At 41.8% G+C, this 22,132-nt stretch overlaps 1 protein-coding gene across 7 annotated transcripts in view; it reads left to right on the top strand.

The window, feature by feature from the left end:
- The window catches only part of KCNC2 (potassium voltage-gated channel subfamily C member 2), a 157,231-nt gene that overhangs the window by 108,164 nt on the left and 26,935 nt on the right, over window positions 1-22,132 (top strand). The window lies entirely within an intron of this gene.

A 22,132-nucleotide genomic window follows, 5' to 3' on the forward strand; every position in this document is an offset into this window, starting at 1 on the left:
AGGGCAGAAAAAGCCCTGGCCCTGGTTGAGGCCAGATGGATGTCCTTCGGGCCGGGGACCACCAGGAGTTGCTTATCTGCAGAGTGCAACACCCTGCAGGGGACATAATGGAAGAGGTGGTTCCGGATCTGGGTCCAGATCCAGTTCAAGGTGTTAACCTTGCTGTTTAAAGCCCTTCACGGCAGGTCCCGTCCATGAAGGGCTTTAAACACCAAGGTTAACACCTTGAACTGGGTCCAGAATTCCACTGGGAGCCAGTGCAGCTGGCACAGCACAGGATGAATGTGCGCTCAGATTGGCATCCCAGTAAGGACGCATGCCGCTGCATTCTGGACCAGCTGTAACTTCCAGGTCAGGCCCAAGGGCAGCCCAGCATAGACTACTGAGTTGCAGTAGTCTAGCCTTGAGGTGACCATTGCATGGATTACTGTGGCCAGGTCCTGGGGCGAAAGATAGGGCGCTAGTTGCCTGGCCTGTCGAAGATGAAAAAAGGCAGACCTGGCAACGGTTGTGACCTGGGCCTCCATTGAAAGTGTGCCATCCTACAAGGAACGCAGCAGAGAGTTAAAACAGTAGAAGACGCGATGGAGAATTTAGCAGACACGCAACAAACAGAGATGAGATTGGTGAAGGGGAGAATGTCAGTTGCAGAAACTAAACATATGGAGAAGCAGCTACGTTTTCGTGGCTTGCCAGAAGTGGAAGGAAAGTCAGCGCAAGAACAGATGACTGAGGTGTTGGCTGAGTACCTGGGGAAGGAGGAGGAGGAAGTTGTGGCTATCCTAGATGTGGCATACCGTGTGAATTCGAGAATAGCAACCCAGAGGAAACTACCAAGAGATGTGATTGTGCAGTTTACAACACGAAATATGAAAGAGAGGATTGTGACAAAACAGTTTCAAGATCCATTGGAGATTGATGGCAAGACGATTATTATAATGAAGGAACTGCCCAGATCAGTGTTACTGGACCGGAAAAAATATAAAGTGCTAATTCAGATTTTGAAGGACATGAAAATCAGGTACAGATGGGAGTTACCGGAAGGAGTGTCCTTTGAGTTTGGAGGGGCCAAAAAACGCATCAGATCTGAGCGAGAGATGGAGCGATTTATTAAGGACAATGAAAAAGACTTACCAACAAGATCATGAGTATGGAGTGTAAAGTATTATCTTGGAATGTAAATGGACTAAACTCACCGAATAAGAGGAAAAATACTTTTCACTGGCTACTAAAACAAAAATGTGACATTGTTTGTTTGCAAGAGACCCATATCAGAAAGCAGGATGTAAAATATTTAAAATCTGGAAAATTGGGCAAAGAATATGTAGCGGCCTCCAACAAGAAAAAAAGAGGAGTGGTGTTGTACATAAAAGAGGAGCTACAGCCAAAATTTGTTATGAGAGATGTGGAAGCTAGATTTGTAGCAGTGGAATGTATTTGGAATTTAAAGAGAGTGTTGGTAGTCGGACTTTATGCACCTAACGGTGCAAAAGAAAGCTTCTTTGAGGATTTAAGGAAGCATTTAGACGATCTTGCATACGACCAGATAATTCTTGCTGGAGACTTCAATGGAGTGACAGACTTGGAACTAGACAAAAAGACTACAACGGCACAAAAGAAAAGAGGACTATTACCAAAGCTTTTTTTTGAGTTGATTCAACAAGAGACTCTTGAAGATGTATGGAGGAGAGAATATCCTAAAAGCAGACAGTTTACTTTTTATTCTGCAAGGCATTCTACATTATCAAGAATTGATATGATCTGGGCCTCAAAAGACTTAGCATTATGGACTAAGGAGGTAGAAATAATGCCTATGGTAGGCTCAGATCACAACCCAATTATGTGGAAATTTGGAAAAAAGAGAAAAAGGAAAGCATGGAGAATAAATGAGGACTTGTTACAGGAAAGAGAGAATATGGAAATACTGAGAAGAGAGACAAAGTTTTTTATACAATACAACGTGAATAAAGAAGTACCAACCAATAAAGTTTGGGATGCTTACAAGGCGGTTGTAAGGGGCATACTAATGGACTTAAATGGTAGAGCAAGAAAGAAGAAAGAGGAGAAAAGACAAGAGATTGAGGAGAAAATAAAAGCCAAAGAAACACAGCTAAAAAAGAGACCAGGGAAAAAGAAGGTATACCAGGAAATTAAAATACTTCAAGAACAGCTAACAGCAATGAGCAATAAAGAATTGGAGTGGAATCTCAAAAGACTGAATCAAAAAGCGTTTGAGGGTGCTAATAAACCTGGGAAGTACCTGGCATGGCAATTGAAGAAGAAAAGGGAAAAGAAGATAATAAATAAAATTTGCGAAGATAACAAAACGTATTTGGAGCAGGCTACCATTAGTAGAGCCTTTTATAAATTTTACGCTAAGCTGTATAATAAAAAAGAAGTAAACAAAGAATCAATAGCGTCATATTTGGAGAAAACCAAACTTCCAGAAATCTCGGAAGCTTGGAGAAATAAGTTGAATAGTGAAGTAACTGACGAGGAAATAAGTAAGGCAATATAATCTGCAAATCTAGGAAAGGCGCCAGGGCCAGATGGACTTACGGCTAAATTCTATAAGACAATGGCTAATGAACTGGCACCATTCCTAAAAGAGGTGATGAATGGGGTTTTAAGGGATCAAAGGATTCCAGAAACTTGGAGTGAAGCGAATATATCATTGATCCCAAAAGAGGGCCAAGACCTGACTAATGTGAAAAATTATAGACCTATATCGCTACTCAACAATGACTACAAAATTTTTGCGAAGATATTGGCGGAGAGATTGAAGGGGTGGCTCTCGGAAGTCATAGAGGAGGAACAAGCAGGCTTTTTGCCAGACAGACAAATAAGAGACAACTTAAGGACAGTGATCAATGCTATTGAATATTATGACAAGCGTTGTGACAAAGAGGTTGGTTTCTTCTTTGTTGACGCTGAAAAAGCGTTTGACAATTTAAACTGGGACTTTATGTTTGCCACTATGGAAAAGCTACAATTGGGAGAAAGATTCATCAGAGCAATTAAGGAAATTTATAGAGACCAGACTGCAGCAATTGTGGTGAATGATGAATTGACCAAGAAATTGACGATAAGTAAAGGAACAAGACAAGGTTGCCCGTTATCTCCATTGTTGTTCATTTTAGTATTGGAGATTCTGATGATACAAATACGTCAAGATGATGAAATTCGTGGAATAAAAATAAAGGACTATTCATACAAGGTCAGAGCATTTGCGGATGACATAATGTTAATTGTAGAGGACCCATTGGAGAACATGCCAAGAGTGATAGATAAGATCAAGGAGTTTGGAGACTTGGCAGGTTTCTTCATTAACAAAAAGAAGTCAAAGATATTATGCAAAAATATGACTAAGCAGAAACAACAATTGTTAATGGAAACAACGGATTGTGAAGTAACAAGTAAAGTGAAATATTTGGGAGTCGAATTAACTGCAAAGAACATAGATCTATTCAAAAACAATTATGAAAAACTATGGACTCAGATAGAGAGAGACTTGATTAAATGGAATAGATTGAATTTGTCGTGGTTGGGTAGGATTGCAGCAGTTAAGATGAATGTGTTACCAAGAGTAATGTTTTTGCTACAGACAATACCAATCATCAGAGACTCCAAACAATTTGAAAAATGGCAGAGGAAAATATCAGATTTTGTTTGGGCAGGCAAGAAGCCTCGAGTGAAAGTGAAAGTTTTACAAGATGCAAAGGAAAGAGGCGGAATGCAACTGCCCAATCTGAGACTTTATCATGATGCAATCTGCCTAGTTTGGTTGAAAGAATGGATGACATTAAAGAACAAGAAACTATTAGCCCTAGAGGGATATAAAAAAATATTTGGATGGCACGCATATTTATGGCATGACAAAGTAAAGGTCAACTCGATGTTCCTGCATCACTTTGTTCGGAGAAGTCTATACATAATCTGGAAGAAGTACAGAATTTATCTACAAGAAGGAACCCCTTTGTGGGTGGTTCCATATGAGGTGATAGACCCGAGAGCTGTTGATAATGAACAACAATGTTTAACGTATAAAGAAATAACTAAAACTGAAGCATCCAAACTTAGAATAAAGACACAAGAGGAACTATCACCTAACTACGATTGGTTCCAGTATAGACAGATCAGAGACTTATATAATTCGGACTCTGTAAAGGGAGGTATACGAATAGAGAATTCGGAACTAGAGCAGACCCTTCTTAAAGAAGATAAGAAAAGAATATCCAAGGTATACCAAGTACTGTTGAAGTGGTATACCGAGGATGAGATAGTTAAAACACAAATGGTGAAATGGGCTATAAACTTTAATAAAGAAATAACAATGGAGGCATGGGAATACTTGTGGAAAACTACAATGAAGACAACGACATGTATTAATATCAAAGAGAACATTCATAAAATGATCTATCGTTGGTACATGACACCAAAGAAGATTGCGCTAGGGAATTTGAATACTTCTAATAAATGCTGGAAATGTAAGAAGCATGAGGGCTCCCTCTATCATATGTGGTGGTCGTGTGAGGTAGCCAGGCAGTACTGGGGGGAAATAATAAGAGAAATGAGTGAAATTTTACAATTTCAAATTAATAAGAACCCAGAACTCCTGCTACTGAACTTGGGAATGGAGGGAATTCCAGCCCAACACAGGACGTTGATATTTTATATGACAGCAGCAGCTAGACTTTTGTATGCGCAAAAATGGAAAGTACAAGAAGTGCCAACTATGGAAGATTGGACTTACAAATTGCTGTATATGGCTGAAATGGACAAGATGACAAGAAAATTGAGAGATCTGGACTCAGGGCAGTTCAACACAGACTGGGAGAAGCTGAAACAATACCTGGAGAAGAAATGGGAGGTGGGAGGAAAACTGTGGCAGTTTGAGAACTACTGAAGTATTGAAGTAGAGGGGGGAGACTTTACCGGGGGGAGAAGAGATAAATGTGAATTAATAAGCAGTCAGATTAATAGATTGACATATATATAGATATATGTAGGTTAACAAACAGAACATAGAGAAAATAATTAATTATAAGGACTAAATATAAGGAGCGATTAACTAACAATATTTTCTTTTTTTTTCTGACAAGTTTTGTACCAAACTGAATGTCTGAAGATATAGATGGGTCAAATTGATTGACTACGTGAGGAGAGATATATAGAACTATTATAAAAAGATAGAATGAGTAATATATATAGAGAATAAGTCAAATTGTTTGATATAAACGAATGTATGATCTATATGGTTTATGATATATAGAAATACCTGAAATTGAAAAATTGGGATAAATTGTTTATCTAAGATAGAAACAAAGGCTTACAGTTTGGGCATATAATGTTAAAAATAGTTAAGGATGTACTGCTTAGAATAATGGAGAATATATATTTGTTTTAGATAGAGGAAGCTAATAAAAGTAAGGGAAAGGGGACAAAGGGTTGGAAAGCTGTTGGAAGTCAACAAAAAGGGGGGGGGAAAGGGAGGGGGTTAGAGATGAAAAAATTGGGGAAAATTGAATGTAAATGTGGAAATAATGGATTCTAACCCAATAAAAATTTTTCAAAAAAAAAAAAGAAAGTGTGCCATCCAAGGTCACACCCAGGCTCCTCACTGTCATCGAAGGTTTCAATTGTACCCCGTTGAGGGCTGGGAGCCGGTTCCCCAGCTCAATCGTCCCATGACCCAGACACAGAACCTCTGTCTTCAGGGGATTCAATTTCAGGCAACTCTGATGTAACCATACCGTCACATCCTCAAGACCCTTGGCCAAGGAATCCAGAGCGAGATCAGACTGGCCATCCATCAGCAGATAGAGCTGAGTATCATCCACATACTGGAGACAACCCAGCCCAAAGCTGCGGGCTAACCGGGCGAGGGGGCGCAGATAGATGTTAAATAGCATTAGGGAAAGAATCGTCCCCTGAGGGATGCTGCATACCAAAGAATGATGAGCGCACATCTGTTCCCCGAGTGCCACCCTCTGTCCCCGATTGCGAAGGAAGGAGTTCAGCCATTGCAGGTTGTTCCACGAATCCCCACATCAGCAAGGCGATGGGTCAGAAGATTATGATCGACCGTGTCGAACTCTGCTGTAAGATCTAAAAGTATCAGCAGTGCCGACCCGCCCCGGTCCAAGTGTCACCGCAGATCATCTGTGAGGGCAACCAGAGCCGTCTCTGTACCAGGGCCAGGCCTGAAGCCAGACTGGTATGGATCAAGGATAGAGGCAACATCCAGGCATACCTGCAGCTGTTCCACTACCGCTGTCTCAATTACCTTACCCAGGGACAGAAGATTTGAAACTGGGTGGTAATTGGCTGGATCAACAGGATCCAGCGATGGTTTATTTAATAAGGGCCGCACCACTGCCTCCTTCAGTGAGTCTGGAAAACATCCAGAACTCAGAGAAAGATTAATGATGTCAGCTAATGGTGCCCAAATCCCATCACCACCAGTTTTCACCAGCCATGATGGGCATGGGTCCAGTGGGCATGTGGTAGATTTCACAGCATGCAGGACCCTTCCTACCTCCTCCTGGGAGAGTGGCCTGAATTGATCTAATATCAACCCTGAGGATGACCAAGGGGCCTCCAATACACATACTGCATCAACCGTGGTGGACAGATCCCAGCAGAGTGACAAGATCTTATCCGCAAAATAGTCTCCAAAAGCCTCACAGCTTATTACCGAATTTACATTTTTATTTGTCCCATGTGTGAGGGATGTTAAAGACTGAATCACTCTGGAAAGTTGTGCTGGGCGAGAACTAGCAGATGCAATGGAAGCTGCATAGTAGCCTCTCTTTGCAGCTTTCACTGCCATCTCATAGGCCTTCATAAACGTCCTATAAGATGTTCTTGTAACTTCGTCATGGAGTCACCGCCACACTTGCTCTAGCTGTCTCAGCTCCCATTTCATTTGTCGTAGCTCATCAGTTTACCAAGGAGCTACTCTAGTTCAGGGGTGGAGAGGGCGATGGGGAGTGATCTCGTTGATAGCTTCAGAGAAACAGGCATTCCAGTCCTCTATCAGCTCATCCAATGAGCCACCAGGGGGCATCGGATCCCACAGAGCGTTCTGGAATTCAATTGGATCCATTTGACTCTGCAGGCAAGCATAAATCAGCTTGTCACCCAAACAGGGGTGGGGGGTCATGGTACCCAGACAAGCCCTTAGGACGAGGTGGTCTGACCATGGCACTGCTATAGGTTCATCCAGATCTACCTGTATCCCCACCCCAAAGATCAAATCCAGCATGTGTCCTGCTCCATGTGTGGGCATTGATACAAACTGGGAGAGTCCTAATGCCACCATGGAGGCTATCAGGTCCATGGCCCGGGAGGAGGTAGCATCATCAGCATGGACATTGAAGTCCCCCAAGACCAGAAGTCTGGGGTACTCCAAGGCCCAGCCAGCCACCACTTCCAACAGGCCAGGCACAGCATCTGCTGGTGCGCTGGGTGATTGGTACACCAGACAGATGGCTATACTCTCCTCGGCATCCCACACCAGGCCCACGCAATCAATGCTGACAATCTTTGGCATGGGAAACAGCCTGATGGAGACTCTCGAATGAGCACCCCCCCAACCCCCCAGCTACTGTCCCATGACTGGTGAGGGACCGAGAAACCTGGGGGGGGCAGCTCTTTCAGGCTGACAGTTTCACCTTCCCATACCCAGGTCTCGGTCACGCACGCCAGTTCCACCTCTTCCATCGCAAAATATTGATGAAGGGTTGTGGTCTTTTTATTAATGGACCTGGCGTTGCACAGCAGCAGTGATGGGAGAGGGCATTGAGTCCTAGCCCCACTACCAGCATCCCTTGGGATGGGGCAAAGGTTGGAAGGAACCTGAGCAGAACCATATCTCTGGCTCCTTCCCTTATAATACCTAGCCCCACTGCCATACCTCCCTCATCCCATAACCACTGGGATCCTTGACCTCAGGTATGTATTCCATAGACTGTAAAGTTGTCTGACAAATCTGCCTGTAATGTCTAAATATCCCATGACTTATGTCTAGATATTCCAAGGCTAAACTTATCATGTCTTGAGTTGCACTTTCATCATTAGTAAAGAATGCTAATCTGCTAATAATAAAAGTATGATGTAAACGTGTTGTTATATTTAGTCTTGGAATATTTGGACATTACTATCCAAAAGATTCTTCATGACCTTGTGCTAGAATGCAGTATTCTAAAATGTGAAAACCCTAGTAAGTTTTTTTTAAAAAAATATTTATTTATTTCTCACTGAGACCCAAGGCAGATTACACAGTGTAAGTGAAATATGGTATAATCAACAGCTATTACATTCACTGCGAAAATACAATAATGAACAAGAGTTAGGACATTCAGTGAGCAGATACAATAGGGTATAGATACAATAGCAGAAAAACTGAAAATAAGAATAAAACCAAGCAGAGAGATAAAATCTTTCTGAAACAAGGTATGTTTAGCAATGTGGAAACTCCTTAGTAGGAGCATATCTACATCAGCAGACAGTAACCAACAGCATAGTCTATAGTCCAGGGGTGGCCAAACTTGCTTAATGTAATAGTCACATAGAATAAATGTCAGATGTTTGAGAGCTGCAAGACATGATGCATTGAAGTGACTTCAGATGAAGAGGTGGGTTTGGGGGAGTGTCCTGAAAGTGACATCATAGGAAGGGGTGGGGTTTTGGTGCAGTATGCTGGAAGTGACATCATTGGAAGGGGGGGAGCTTGGGAAGAGCCATCACTTGACCTTTGACTTAGAAGTGACATCACAAAAGTGATGTCCCATCCTTGCTAGGCTTCACCCCCAAAGTCCCCAAGTATTTTCTGAATCAGACCTGGCAACCCCAACATTTTTATTGAAAATATGAAAGGCGTGGAAAGAAAGAAGGAAGAAAAAAAGGAAAAGGGAGGGAAAGACATGGAAAAAAGAAGGAAAGGGAGGGAGAGGAAGACATGGAAAGAAAGAAGGGAAGGGAAGAAGGAAATAAACTAAACTAAAATGTATGGCCATGGCGATACTCAGAGACCTCTGGGAGCCGCACAATATGTCTAGAAGAGCCACATGTGGCTCCCAAGCTGCAGTTTGGCCACCCCTACTATAGTCCCTGTCTCTACCAAGACATCTCTCTGAGCTATTGCTTATGACACAGCCCTGTGATCTCCGTAGAAAGCCCTCCTGAATAATTCAGTTTTAAAACATTTGATTTATATAGAAAGCCAGGAGAGTGGGGGGCTTTTGTGACCTCCTCAGGCAGGCCGTTCCATAAAGGGGGGGGGGGGCTACCACAGAGAAAGCTGTTGATTTTGTCCAACTGCACGGTGGTATTTGCAGTAGGCCCTGTTCAAATAAGTGAAGCAGACTGGCTTTGGAAGTTTTCTTTCCTCCCACACGCATACAGAAGTTTTCTTCATGTCTGGTGGGTGTCAGCCACATACAGAAACCTGTTTCTGCATATAGATAATCTCCTTGAAGAACACGATGTTATGAATGATTATTACTAGGCATAAAAGTATACTGATGTTTTTATCAGTTTATGTATTTAAACAACTTGCATGCTTCTCCAGGCTTCATAAAGCAAAAAAAAAATATTATAAACCAATAATAAAATTATAAATATTAAAACAAGTCATGAAACAATCCAACAGTATACAAACATCATTAAACAGCATAAAATGATACCCCTAAACAGTCCTCAGGCTAGAAACAGATGGTAAAAACAGGTTCAGAAGATGGAACCCTTCAATTAAAAGCTTGAATATAGGCTAATGATTTATCTTTGCCCTTAAAGAACTGTGAAGTAGGCTCTAAGTGAGCCTCAAGAAGAAGGGCGTTCCAAAGGAATAGGCAAGGGTGCAGAGAGAGCAGGGCTTAACAGGTTGACTGGCAGTATTGGAGAAGGCAGCCTTTCAAGTATCCTGGCTACTGCATTTTGGAACAATCGAAGCTTCCAAATGGTCTTCATGGCCGTTCCACATAAAGCACATAAATCTGACCTGACATGATTAGAACATGGATCACTGTGGCCAGGTTACACTTCTCGAGGAATGGCCGTGCCTTACACATATAGATGTAAGGCAGTGTGTTCCTGAAACGTCCTTTGTAAATCTAGCCAAAGGCTGAGAATAACTTCAAAAATTCAAATTTCACTGTTTCTAGTGAAACAATACAGTAGTAGCTGAATTTCAAATTCAGTAGTAGCAAGCAATTTTGCATTTAACCAGGGAGAAAAATTCCACTGGGACATGAATCCCTCTATTTCTGGCTTGTATTTAACACTATATTTGGTCTGATTATCATGTTGTTTTTAAAGTTTTGGTATTCATATTAAAATAAAACATATGTTTTCCCAGGAAATGGTCATAATCAATTTTTTAAAAAGATCCTTCTAAGAGCAACACTTCAGAAGTTGAACAGGTCATAGTACCTGTTTGGGGTATGTTCCATCCAATAATTTTTAAAGGGACAGCTTCAAATGGTAGGTAGAAGTGGTTTTGAACAGACAAGCTACTGAACTGCACCTTCAAAGTTCTTAATGAATTGGGGCTTCAATATATAATAAGTTTTCCTTCGGGATGTCACTCGGTTGGGTTGTGAGATGTGTTATGGAATTCTGTGGTACTCAGGTGTGTGTGGGCTTTTGTGTCAGCATGCACTTTTTTGTCAAGATGTAAAATCAGGATTTAGGTAGTGATATATAAACAAAAACCAGAGTTTTATAAAAAAACCCAGAATTTTTAAAATTCAAACCATGAGCAATAACCACAGTTCATGTTTCGTAAACTATTAGTGGCTATTATGGAGGGATATATTTTATTTTGAGGTTTCGGCTTCACAAATCCCCCACACTTGGTTTTAAAAGTTTTCCTTGGTTAGCAGAAGGCAGACAGGAAAGAGGAAGTCAGTTGTTCCCAAGCATCACTTATTTTGTCAATAGCTCTAGCAAATACCAACCATCAAAACATTGTAAATGCAAATAGTCTTCCTCTCTGAAGACAATAGCTGTAGCTGTGCATCTCTGTGTGTGAACTTTTCCCTTTTAATAAATTCTTTACTATTTTAAATGCTAGTAGTTGTTCACCATATTCAAAATGGGTGCTGGAGAGGAGAGGCAGCTGGTAATCAAATAGTGATTTCCTTGAGAGTACCAAACTGCAGTTATCCATTCCCATGGTAACCAGTTGCAGGGTAGTAGGACATGCAGGTACTAGGCGGGGTCTTAATCAGCAACAGGAAAGTGAAGCTGTGAGTTCTGGCCCTCTTGGTGGGTAATTCCCCAAATGAACAGCTAGTGGCAGATTACTGAAAGAGAAGCAAGAGGGAAACCCCTTCTGAGGGCTGGGCAGCCTGAGGGTCAAACCACACAAGACAAAATACACTTGAATTACACTCAAATACACTCGAATTACAAAATACACTCAAATTACCCGTGTAATTTGAGTGTATTTTGTCTTGTGTGGTGAGACCCTGAGAGAGCAGTGCAACTCCAGGGGAGACTCAGGGCAGATATGGGGTGCCTAGATGCCTTGGAGGGCTGAATGAAGCAGCATCCATGGGTCAGTGGGGCTGTTCTGCTGCATCTATTAACATCTTTTAGTCTAGGCCCTGCATGTTCCAAGTGTGAAATATATATTCGTATGTTACTCTCCAGCTAAATATTCATTTATTTACTTACTACATGTCTGTATGGCTGTTCCTCACTGCTAAAAATGGATTACAATAATGGAAGCAAATTATAAATCTCTTATCCTCTTCCCTTCCCATTATTAGTCCTGTTTCTTGAATTTAATATTTTGCCTTCCTCCAAGGATGAGAGATCTTTAGTGTCCTAAGGACCAGGCAGAGGAGCTGCATGGTAGTCTGTCTTCAATGACAGAATGGCAGTTGCTTGGATAGTGGACTCCCTAACTTCTGCTCCAGGATGAGAGTTCTTTAACGTACTGACAGTCAAGCAAACTCTGAATGTAATACTTGTAATATCACAGTCTGAAATTAAAAATGGTGATTTCTTGAGTACTCTGCACAGCATCACACATTTCTGAATTTGAAGGGTAAGCTGATGATGCAGCTTTAATGAGTATGATATGGCTAGTACTGGGGTTGATTATAATATCATGCTCCAAAGGGTCTCTGCATGGCTGTGCATAATAAATAGCAGCAGTCTTTGCTCATATTTATCAAGCAATTATGCAACTGCTTAATTTTTTCACAGCACTTACATCTGGATAATTATACCCAAGCACTCTAGACTTTTGATGAAAAGAAATTTTGCTAACTGACCTGTCTTTGAGGAAAATGCTGACAGCATGTGTATATCAGACAATGCTATGGTGACATTTCTTTGACTGTGGCCAGTCTGAAATAATAGCTTTTGCAGATGTGAATTGTCCCATTCACTTCTATAGATCTCAAACCTGACAACTAAAGTTGGTGATTAAAATGTCAATGTAGATTTCACTCATGAATCCTGATAATCTTTAGCAAAACTTCCTAACAACGGAACTTATTAAATGTCCCGGCCTATGTTGCCTCAGATAGTTTACAGATAATAATTGTAACTAATTCTGAACAATGGCATCAAGAGTGGGGCCCTATACAGATTTTATTTCTCTGCAAGCCTGTGGCTTGGAGAAAGATATGAGATGTAAAAAATGTGGGTTTTAAAAATAAAGAATAAAATCACACAGGCAATGTTTTCTTCTTCACAAAAGGAATGCTACCAAGATCTCAAGAGATTACGTTGTGAGATTTCAGCAGCCATTTGGGGGTTGGAATGCCATCCCGAGCCAACTGTGCTGAGGAGTCTAAACCTTATTTAGTCAGTGCAATGTATGGAGCTGGAGGGAGGGGGTAAACAAGGTGTGACATTGAACAGTAGATATTCTGGAAGATTGGGTAGATTGGGATCACTCCCCTTTGGGTTTCACAATGGTTTGCTCCTCTAGTTTCAACTGCGTTGTTCAGTGGCATTAAGTGCTAAGCCTGACAAGTTAAATAGAGTTCAACCAACTGTTCTCTGGTTGACAGGTGGAAAGACAAGTTGCTTTGTTATGTGGGGCTGGTACAGTAACAGTGGCTGGTGTGAGATAGGCAGACTAAGTTACATCCCCTTTTAGTTTCTCACTGGCTGAAGATAGTTCCTACTGCTTTTTAGGTAGTCTGAAGTCTAAAATGGAGATGGAGTATATATAGAGGGTTCTACACACATTGTGCATGCCACTGTGCCAGACATAGCCCACCAGCCATGAATGGCAGCTCATTAGAGGCTCAAGACATGTTGTCTGTTTAGAACTTCAAAACAGTAGACTGTCAACCTCCTGACAAGTTGCTGTTCATGGAAACTGAGTTGCATTTAACTTGTTGGCATACATTGTATAAGAGAGAATCTCTATGATAAAGATTTCCAGTAAGCACAACTGAGCATTTAGGTTTGGGTATCTTTTCAAAAATGAGGTTTTACTAAGTTTTTAGAAAATACACTTTTGTTTCTTTTTACATCTTGCTTGAACCTCCATCAGAGAATATTAAATGTTACATTTTCAAGAGCATATTAAATATTTAGCAGCTCTTTTTCTGCAGTCACTCTATCAAGGGCAATCTTTTAAAACCTGAAACCAATGCAAATGAACTAGCTTAACCTTAAAATCTAACTCTAAGCTTCTTGTTTAAAATGGTACATTGCTTGGAAGTGGTAAAGGAGTTGATGAGAGTGGAAAGCAGGGATACTAACTAATATGGTAGGGAAGACATAGCTCATAAAGCAAACAGTAACAAGCATAAGTTACTTAAGACCTGTGACAATTCTGCAGTGGTATATCAACTAATCTTTTTGCAAAGAAACAATTAAGTTATCTGAATGTTCTCTGAGTGGTGGGAGAGAGGGGTGTTGCTAAGTCAGATAAAAACAAGAAACAGTTACATAGTTTGGAATGGTATGAAAAGCAGTGAGTCAGGGCTGGAAAAAATTCAAATTCAAACATAATTCAAATTCAAATTTATTTCTTAGGGGCCCTAGGATTTTTCCAGCTCTGCAAACAATGAATTCAGATATTTTAAGAGTGTTGGAATAGAGCCTGTATGAGGGACTAAGAGCCAGGCTACAAGAGACGAATTACATGAGGAGGAGCATGTGAAGGGAGTTGCAATGTTAGCTGGGAAGGTGAGTTTTAAAAGAGATTGGAAGGCTTTGTTAATTTCCCCTCTCTACAGAGCCAGGGAGATGCTGCTCAGAGGATTTGTTAATTTCCTCTTTGCCTTCCTGAGGCTCTATCAGTTTCACCTCCCCTTCTAAGAGGAGAAGCGAAAATACACAAACCTTCTGAGCAGATCTGTGGAGAGGGGAAATTGACAAAGCCTTCCGATCTCTTTTAAAACTCAGCTTCCTGGCTAATATTGCAACTCCCTTCATGTGCTCCTGCTCATGTAATTCGTCTCCTGTAGCTTAGCTCTAAGTTTCAAGCCTACAGTAACCCACCACACACAGACTATGATGCGGCACCGGCCCATGTCCCAAGAACCTAATGAAGAATTCACCTCTTCAGTTTTATTCCACATAGTGCCCTCCTCCATCAAAACTGCAGCAGACACTCTGTCCTTCCACACTTTTCACTTGTATGCCCCAGCAGATTTTTGACTCCATGTAAATGCTACCTGCCAACCATATAGTGCTCACACACAGGGTTTAGAATTCCAATAAAGTTCTTGAAAGAGCCTGCATGCTCCTAACACCAGTTTACACTCACACAATAAACACAACAAGGAATTGTGTTAGATATGTTTTATAGAGAATACAAGTGCCGAGTAGCATGCTAACAGGTTTAGTAAAAAAAGAGGGTGGACACTGTTGCAGGAAACGTTGGGATAGGAGTTTGCCATCCAGCTTCTCCCCAAAGGCTTACCTTTGGTTTTGTAATACTCTACAGATGTAAATATACTAAGAATGATGACTTACATGAATAAATGTAAAATGTCCCAAAAGCAAAAGGTTGGTGGTTATGGGAGCAGAACAGTATATCTCCATGACTTGGGAAGTAAATATCCAAACTGCTTAGTTGCGCATTATTCATAAATTGCCCAGAAATAAATACAATACATGATGAGTTGTGATGTTTATACTGCTTGACTTTAAAAGTCATTTTTTTGCCATTTTACACTAAAGGACAGCCTTTATCACCAGAGAGTCATGGATTCAGTTTTAAGACTATAGACTTCAGTGTGTTTATATTACTTTATAGCATATTATTTTAAGGAACACTTAACTCTTTTTTTAAAAAAAATCTTATTCTCCAGTACAGCAGAAGTCAGATGTGGGCCATGATAAAGATTAGGCATGGAGTAAGTTGCAAGTACTTTGATTTTGTGACAGTATGAATTGGTATGGCTTAATATGCCACTGGAGTGTGGGAGACCAACAGGATGGCATCAATGTATAGGACCTGCTTAAATCATTACAACCTGTTTCTGTAGTAAATTTCTATGTATCTATGAAGCATGATTCATGTCTGATCTCCTGATACCTCTTAGTTTTTCACATTTATATCTTACCATAGTTTTGGAGAAGTTAGATGGGGCTAAGGATAGAGAGTTCTACATAGTCACCTATTGAGATCATACCGGAATCAGGTTCCCATCAAATTATTTAAAATATTCATACTCCTCCTTTCCCCATAGTTTATGATGGCTCAAAATTCAGATGTAAAATATGCAAAGAAAAAAAACACAAGCCTCCTCCTCCTAAAAAAGTCTACATTCTATACTTCAATAAAAGCCCTGGCTTTGCAAATGGCTTTGCTGTGCCTTCTAAATGTGACCCAAACCCTCACTTCCTCCAAGAGCCAATTATACAGAATGGGAGTGCTAACAGAAAAAGCACAGGCTCTGGTTGATGCCAGGTCAGCTACCTTAAACATGAGAATACGGTCCTCCCGGCCAGCAACCTCCACTGAAAAGGCCGGGGGCCACTCTTTGCCTCCCTAGAAGGAGGAGGAGACAGAGCATTTCCATGGTATCTGGGTCTCAGGCCGGGGGGTGGAGACAGGAACCTTATCAGGCAGCTCTGCCCAGCCAGCTGGCAGTTGCTCTGTGTGCTCAGCCTGAGCAGAGCACATCTCAAGCTCTCTCAGCCAAGCTCCTCTGAGGCTGTTTTACCACAGGCCCTCATGGTTATGCAGTGATAGCTGCCTTGGAGAAGCTGTGATATTCCCCTGTTTGCTACCTTCAAACTCCAGGAGAAGAGCCAGGGCCCAGTGCCAGGCTCATTGGTTTGGCAGAGACTTTTTCTTATTTGCATTTGGGACCTGTTGTTTATCAGTCAGGGGTGCTAAAGCAGGGTTATACCCAGCCCTTGCAGACCTCTGGCCTACCTAGGCTCCCCCCCCCCATTTTACTTTGTTGGGAGAGAGTACTTCCAGCAGCAGCAGCAGCAGCAGCAATAGGCTTTGCTGTAGGCCCACAGGGGTGAATTGCAGCCATCTGAGGGGTGGATTGATTCATATGTTGTTGCTATTGGCCTAGCAGGGTGGATGCTGGTAGGTCCCCCTCCCTGTTTAGGTGCCCTCCCTGTTTAGGTTTAGGTTTACACTTACTTGGGAGCGAGTATTTCCAGCAGCAATAGCTCGGCCTAAGGCCTTCAGGCAGCAGGGGCCATTTTGTGGGAGGGCTTGACAGTTTACTCAGTTGGGTATGGTCATTTTGAGAGTGGCACCCGGTGGCCTGCTTAGCCTTCTGACAGTGGCGGCCAGCAGGTGGCAATTCAAGTACCATAGTTTGTACATGTTTGGCTGCCACTGGCCAAAAGCACACTCCCAAAGGCAAGAGGAAGCCCAACAGCACCAAACTGAAGAAAGGGAATGGATGGAATTCCCTGGAACCAAAGTGAATCGAAACAACCAACATCAAACCAGAGAATCATGTCAAAACTGCAAATGCTACCAAAACTAAACTGAAGCAGGGGACACTGTTGCAACTTAGAACAATTGAACCAGTGTCACTCACAGAAGCCAGGCAGACAAGGAGAGCTCCTGCATGGATTAGCCACTCCCTCTCTCCTGTTTGCTTCACTTGCCCTACCTCTTGCCTTTGCCTCAGTTCTCCCTCCCTTCTTCTCCTACCCTGGGAGAAGCCCAGGAAGGAGCCAGCCAGAGGCCCAAGGCACATTTCCTGGATTTACCCAGATTTATTTGGGTGTCTGGATCCAGGTTCCTGGATTAGATCCTGGATTTTCTGATTTAAGTATTGGCAAAAATCTAGCTCTTTTCCTGAATCCTAGATCAGGATTTCACACTCCTAGTCCTGGACCATGTTGGGTTTTAAAGGTCATAATTAGCACCTTGAATTTAACTGGCAGCCAGTATAGCAATTTTTAAAGGCAAGGTATGTTCTTATTGACTAACTGATGACAATAATCAGGGCACTGCATTATGAAGCACTTGTAGTTTCCTTTGTGTCTCTGAGGGGAGCCCAAGCTAAAACACATTCAAGTAATCCAACCACAAGGTTACAAAAGCATGAATTAACATAGACAGGTCAGCTGAGTCTAAGAAAGGAGATTGTTCAATGCGCTATCCACACTACATTCTTTTTATTTTCTCTGTCAGAAATGTGTGTAGCATGTGGCAGACAGGATAATGTAAATGTAAAAAAGAAGTAACAAAGTGTTACTGGATAGGCTGTAGTTTTGTCATAACTTCAGAATTTAAATGATTTATGTTACTTTATTAGCAGTACCACAGACTTTTATATGCCATCAGCCAAATCCCTATTTAGTATAAAAGGCCATTTAAATAATAATAGAAACATTTGGATTTCTACAGGTCTAGGTTTCATAAGTTAAACACTGCAAACTGCTTCAACACACGTGTTCCATTATGCTCCCTAGTATTGTGTTGCAGCGGTATTCTGCAAATGAGTTAGTTAAAAGATACCTGTCTTGTTACATATAGGTATTTCTTGGAAATGTTAATGTGCAAACCTTGCATCATTTGTGGTGATTTATTAGGCGATCCTGCAAGTGGTGATGCAGTGAAGTGGCTAACAATGCCAGCTGTGATACAGGAGCTCTCAGGTTCATACTTCATCTGGGCCATTAGCTTCATATGTAAGCTACAACATCTTTAACCTCAGAACCACATTTACCATATGGGGATGGTAACGCTGACCCACTTTACAGGACTGATATCCTTTTTGCTGAAATGCTGTAGCTGAAGTGCTTTGATCCCTCAAAAATTGTAGTAGATGCCACCAGAGAGGGTTGGGTAGCTGCTAGACATCTGTCCCTTGTGCTTAGACCTGACTTCTGTTGAGGAACCATTCTCCAGCTATCAAATGCCACTGCTGGGACTATCAGAGGGATGGTCTTTTTTCTGCTTTTTTGCTTTTGTATGTAAACTGCTTGAGAACTTTACTGTTAAAAACTAGTCTCTTTGTGTAATATACATGGTAAATTATTGTATTTCTGCTAGTTTTATAGCTCAAACAAAGAGGATGACTTGTGGGTTCACATCAACAATAGAGAAACAGCTGTGCCTGCTTCACCTGTAGTTTGATGCTAAATTATGCAAATAAAAATGGGTGACTCATGTTTAAGGCTCACTGCCTTCAGAATAGGAACAGATGGAAATAGATGGTAAGCAGCATCCCACTTTATGAATAACACAAGATTGGAAAGACAATGACTCACATACGCTAAACCATTTTCCTTATTGTCATTTTTGTTAAAACCTCCATTTTTCAATATGTCATCCCAATTTAAGGTAATACTGACTTCAAAACACCAAGAGGTATTCTTTTTATTAAAAATCCTATATTTTTAATGCTGTGGATATTTTCATTCTATCTGCCATGGTCAATTAAATTAAAAGACTGATTCTTACTTGATCTTATATTAACACAGCACTAGATGTGTTAAGCATTAGAGACTATACAGGTGCAGATGAGGGCCAGCTTTACTAACAGTATCCACATATAATACTTGTGGTTTTAAGTTTGTCTTTTCAGACTTTTGGGCATCACTTTATATCTCAGTGCAAATCAGCTTTTTCACACTGCTCAATTTCTTGGAGAAGCATTTAGGCAATATTATACATTATGTAAGGCTGCATATTTCTTCCCTCGGATAAAAGGTCTGTGCAGTGTGTGTATATGTGTGTGCCCTTTTAATATTAATTTCTGCAAGCAGAATGCAGTATAGTGCCTGCTATTATCTGCCCAAACTCATACCCAGAAGCTTCTTTCTTTTCCATAGGACAAAAAAATCAGGATACCCATATCTTTACCATGGAAGGAGGAGAGAAAGCACATCCATGCCTTGTGTGTGTGTGATGGTGTCATGATCTAGACCACCTCAGCAAATGGATGTGTGGCAGGAGGTCAGCCCAGACTGCAGTGGCAGAATGCAGAGAATGAGCCCTAAGAAGCAAGATTTAAATAAAGATTTAAATATTTTGTTAGCATAACATCTAATATGATATCAAAATGAAAGAGTTAAATACAGCTGATGTGTGCTTAAATCTTTTGCTCCTTACCCTTTCCTTTGTTCTCATGCCAAGAATGTAGCTTGATTTGGATAAGATTTCAAGGTTATCGACCACCTCACTCCAAAATTAGGAACGTATCATTGCTATGGACTTCTTTACCATGGAACAGGAAGCTCAGTCACTTTGTTTTGTTATGGTGATATATAGTATCCTCCTGTGAACTTCTTTTACAAGGACAACAGATATAACTAGAAGTTCACTATGCTAGCACATATATTCAGGTTTGCCATTACACAACTCTCTATGTGGCATCCAATCCTGTGATTCCGTAAGGGCAACAACTTGCTTTACACTTCCATGTTTTCCATTTTGGAGCAGATAATGGTATTTCTTCTGCCCTCCTATTAACTGCCGTGGGTTTTTTTGTACAGAGCAATGGCGGTAGAAAGATGTAATAGTTTTTCTCAACAGGCTATAACATGATACTTGAAGGCTAATTGAAGGAAGGCTGGCTCCATGTGAATTTATCAAGTTTTCCTGTTGAGGCTTTCCCCCCACCAAGTAAGGTACCTGGTTATCTAGGGATGGCTTCTTGTTAATGGAATTTCTGTCTCAGACACATTCATCAGGTCCCACTTTATCTTCTGTAGACATTGGTTGAAAAAATAACTATTTATTTTTATTTTATTTATTTATTTATTGCATTTGTACCCTGATCTACCCACATGCAGGCTCTGAGCATCAAACAACAATCAGACACATTAAAATCCATCTCTCTATATAAAGCCAAGTGTCCTGACTAACTCATCAATGCCTAGCCCAAACTCCTGGACATGGAAACATGAAATTTGGGGAGAACATTCCTTTCATGATGTAAACACTCACTAAGGAGGTAAAAAGAGATAAAATATGTTTTCCCAAAGCTTCCCTGTGTGGTTAACAGGCTGCTGCCTGCTTGCGCTCCTGCCCACTGCCAGCTTGGCCACTTTTCCCTGATTGGGCCAGCCTTTCAAGGTCATATGCGGGCCGATTGGGGCTCACAGAATTCCACACCTCACCCCCCCCCCCCAACAGTTGGAACACGAAGGTCATTTGCATATGTGACCTGATTGATCCTCACTCCCCACATTCTAAACAGTATGCAGTTGCTATACCCATAAGTATTATAACTGGATTTAAAGTAGTTAAATACTGTAGCGAAGCACGGGTATCGAGCTAGTTATATATAAATTGCATTAAAAACATACATTGCGTTATATTAACACATAAAATCATACAAATCAGTGCAAGAGGCAACAACTTTTCCTGCGGCCCATATGCTGAGTCCAATCAGATAAATCCCATAAATCCCATGGGATGGGTAATGGTATACCTGTTGGGAGGGTTGGAAGACAATCGGGAGAAGGGGGGTGGATTCGCCTCTAAACAAGAGGCTGGCTAAAAATGGCTGAACAAGGAATCTCCACTCAACCCCAACTTCAACCATATGCCTGGTGGATGTCTTGCAGGCCTGGTGGAAAGATAGCAAATCCTGCCGGGCCCTGGTTTCCACTGACAGAGAGTTCCACCAGGTAGGTGCCAGGCTCTAGTTGAGGCCAGGTGGGCATCCTTGGGGCCAGGTCCCACAAACAGCTGTTTATCACTCGATCTGAGTACCCTCCGGTGAACATATGGTGAGAGGCAGTCCTGCAGGTATGCTGTTCTCAGTCCATTAAGGGCTTTATAGGTTAGCACCAACACCTTGAACCTGATCCAGAACTTCATGGAGTGCCAGTGCAGCTGGTGCAACACAGGTGTTATGTGTGCCCTATATGGTGTCTTCATAAGGATGCATGCAGTCGCATTCTGGACCCGTTGCAACTCTAGTATCAGACTCTAGGGAAGCCCTGCATAGAGCGAGTTGCAGTAATCTATTCTGGAGGTGACTGTTGCTTGTATCACTGTTGTTAGGTCATGAGTTGAAAGGCAAGGGACCAGCTGCCTAGCCTGCCTCAGATGAAAAAAGACAGATCTGGCCACCACAGTAATCTGGGCCTCCATTGATACAATAGCATCCAAGATCACTCCCAAACTCCTCACTGTTGGAATGGGAGCCAATGGCGCCCCATCAAGCGCTGGGAGCTGGATTCTTGGCACTGACAACCCATGACCCAAGTGAAGGACCTCTGTCTTCATGAGGTTAAATTTTGCCGACTCTGTTTCCGCTATCCAGTCACAGCCTCTAAAGCTCCAGCCAGAGCATTTGGGGTGGAGCTGAGCCAGCCAGCCATCAGCAGATACAACTGTGTGTCATCCACATACTGATGAAATCCCAGTCTGAACCTTTGTACCAACTGGACGATGGGACGCATATAGATGTTAAATAACATTGAATAGAGTATCGCCCCTTGTGGAACACTGCACACCAATGGGTAGCGTGATGACAGCTTCTCCCCTAACACCACCCTCTATCCCCGACCATGGAGAAAAGAGACAAGCCACTGCAAGGCTTTCCTCGTATCCCCACATTGGCAAGGTGGTGGGGATCATGACTGACCGTGTCAAATGCTGCTGTAAGATCCAATTATTGGGTTGGATCCCACAGATCTTTCCTACTAAAAGCAGTTAGGGATGCTGTGTCCTTCAGTCCAAACCAGGATGCAGGGGGATGGT

Source organism: Eublepharis macularius, chromosome 9 (genome assembly GCF_028583425.1).
Source record: "Eublepharis macularius isolate TG4126 chromosome 9, MPM_Emac_v1.0, whole genome shotgun sequence".
NCBI lineage: Eukaryota > Metazoa > Chordata > Lepidosauria > Squamata > Eublepharidae > Eublepharis > Eublepharis macularius.